Source organism: Coturnix japonica (genome assembly GCF_001577835.2).
Source record: "Coturnix japonica isolate 7356 chromosome 5 unlocalized genomic scaffold, Coturnix japonica 2.1 chr5random1704, whole genome shotgun sequence".
Lineage (NCBI taxonomy): Eukaryota > Metazoa > Chordata > Aves > Galliformes > Phasianidae > Coturnix > Coturnix japonica.
The window spans coordinates 1-2,651 of NW_015439605.1; the positions used below are offsets into that span (position 1 = coordinate 1).

Consider the following 2,651-nt stretch of genomic DNA (forward strand, 5'->3'; position numbering starts at 1 on the left):
GCTGTGTGCAGGGTCACCAACCAGCAGCCCAGGCTGCCCAGAGCCACATCCAGCCTGGCCTTGAATGCCTGCAGGGATGGGGCATCCACAGCCTCAACCTGTCCCAGTGATGCAGTTCCAGGGTCCAGCCCTGTCATGTTGGTGCATCATCCTGTTGTCCCCTGACACATGTTTCAAAGTACAGACAAGTATTTTAGGAACACTGTGGTGATGAGGAGCCTTCCTGCTGCTGCGAGGCACCTCAGACTCATGTTCTCCTTTTCCTTCTGTTTCCAGGGCAGACGTTTTACAAGTGGCTGACAGGTAATTCTTTTCTCTTTTCTTGGGGTGAATGCAGAAGGGCTGTGGAGTGGGTGGGGGCTGCTTGCTGCTCTGGGGTTGGCTGAGATCTGCCTGACAGTCAGGAGAGGACAATTCAACATATATTTCAGTATCTTAAAATGCTTCTTGTTGTTTTTCCTTTATTTATTTATTTTTCTCCAGGTGTCTGCATAGAGAAACGAGCTTTCTACAGGCTTATCTCTGGGCTCCATGCAAGCATCAACATTCACCTGAGCGCCAGGTACCTCTTACAAGGTAACTGCCACCTCCTGCATCAGCTCTTTAATTGGCCCAACCTTCGCGTCTGTGGCTCAGCTAAATGCTAGTGCAGCCCATCTCTGCAGGGCTCAGGCCTGGCTTCTGTGCTCTTATTGTCTCTCCCTCCCTCCGCTCATGGGTTGTATAACAGAATCAGGACTGCACTCACTGCACACCTTTGGGTCTGCAAATGGCCAGGCTGTGTCTTGCACCAAGACTTCCAGCACGTGTGCCTTTTATTCTTCCTCCAAGGTTGTTTAGGAGAGTGTTTCTAATTGCGTATCTCTCCCTGGCCCGTGTTTAGGGCAGTCAGTTTGGCATAATTTCATCCAGACTGAGAAACGCTTGGCTGGGCTCCTCCAAGACCCTCGAGCTATTTCCATGTGCCGTTCCCTCTTTCTTTGCATCCCTTTGTCCACAAGCAGCCATCTGACAAATCTCAGTTTCAACCCTGGGCTTGGAAGTACAGGGTGATGTGAGAGCATGATTTGCTTGTCCCACGTGTCCAAGGTCAGTGCTGTAGTGGAATAAATCTTGGTGTACAGATATCACTCTAAACTACCATAGCTTCCTTCAGGAAGCCACGCACACCTCAGTGCCCCACGCTGCATGAATAACATGGACCTCAGCCACAGGAGACAGCTTGGAATGGTTGGGGTTGGTGGAAGGGCTATGGCTGTTAGAAGCCTGGATCTCTTTGTGTAGAGATTCATTTCACCATTTAGCTTGGGACGTTGGGAGGAAGTGAAGTAGAACTATACCTGTCCACCTCACGGCTTTGTTTCTGTGCTCTCAGATACGTGGTCAGAGAAGAAATGGGGCCCCAATGTTACAGAGTTCCAGCAGAGGTTTGATGAGGTCGTCACCAAGGGGGAAGGCCCCAGAAGACTGAAGAACCTGTATTTTCTCTACCTGATTGAGCTGCGGGCTCTATCCAAAGTGCTGCCCTTCTTTGAGCGCCCCGGTTTCCAGCTGTACACTGGGAATCAGAGTCACGATGCAGACATCAAGAACCTGCTGCTGGAAGTTCTCCATCTGGCCAAGTAATTACGTTCGGTACCTGGGGAGAATGGCTCTTTCAACCCTGGCATCTCTGAGCGTGCCTAACCTTTCACTTAAAGCTCCTAGAAAGGCAGGTTCTGGGTTCCTTCTTGGAGTGGGACAGCATGATGTAGTGGCATTGCTGGGAGTTCCTTGGGATCTGCATTCAAATTGCAGAACAGGGTAATTAAGCCCACGGTTTAATAGCCTTGGCTGCCTTTTTGATGTAGCCGAGTTGAATCGAATAACCTCCTACACATCGGTCCTGAAATTGGCACCTGGCTGAGTCATCTGTGAAATGCCAGCCCTGCTGTCGTGTTTTTGGCTAGAAAAAACCCCAGCCATGCACATAACGGAGGCTTGGGCTGATGGGCAGCATTGGGAGCGTGAGGGGTGGACGGTACCAGAACCAGATGGCAATGGGTGTCTGTGACGTGACGGGTGTTTGAGTGTCTCTCCTCACTCTCCCATGCCTTCACTGCTTACGTCTGTCAGGAGACAGGCTACAATTGCTTGGAAACCACAGAGCAATTGCTGAGGATGTCTCCAAGGTGAGAGGCAGGCTAAGATCGAAAGGCTCCAAGAGATCTGATAAGCAGCTTGCAGTCAGACACGGAATGTCTCCAGGTGTATTTTAACACCTGCCAGCTCTGCTCTCATACCTAACCAAGTACTCAGTGATCCTGGATTAAGTCACACAAACAAACTGCAGGGAGATAAAAACTTTTTGTTCCATTTCAGGTCTTTTCCGCTGCATTTTGATGAAAACTCCTTCTTTGCAGGGAATAAAAAGGAAGCTGCTAAACTAAAGGTAACTGCCCAGCCCTTCCCAGGGGATACTTTGTACCCATGGAGTGTTTTGGATGTGTCTGGAGTAATGCTGCGTCTGAAAGGGACCCAATAGGTTCAAGGAACTGGATCAGATATTCCCAATTCATTCTGGTTTGGGGATGGTTTGGGAAGCTGCACATTGTGGGCTGTACTTAATCCCAGAATGTCCTGGGTTGCAAAGGCCCACAGTGCTCATCCAG

General features: G+C 49.9%; 1 long non-coding RNA gene across 1 annotated transcript; it reads left to right on the top strand.

Moving 5' to 3' along the window:
* The first annotated feature begins 82 nt into the window (after nt 1-82).
* LOC107306871 lies at nt 83-2,579 on the top strand. The gene is made up of 4 exons (XR_001552279.2): nt 83-303; nt 484-576; nt 1,376-1,622; nt 2,362-2,579. It is a non-coding gene; the product is annotated as an uncharacterized LOC107306871 (long non-coding RNA).
* The last annotated feature ends 72 nt before the right edge of the window (nt 2,580-2,651 follow it).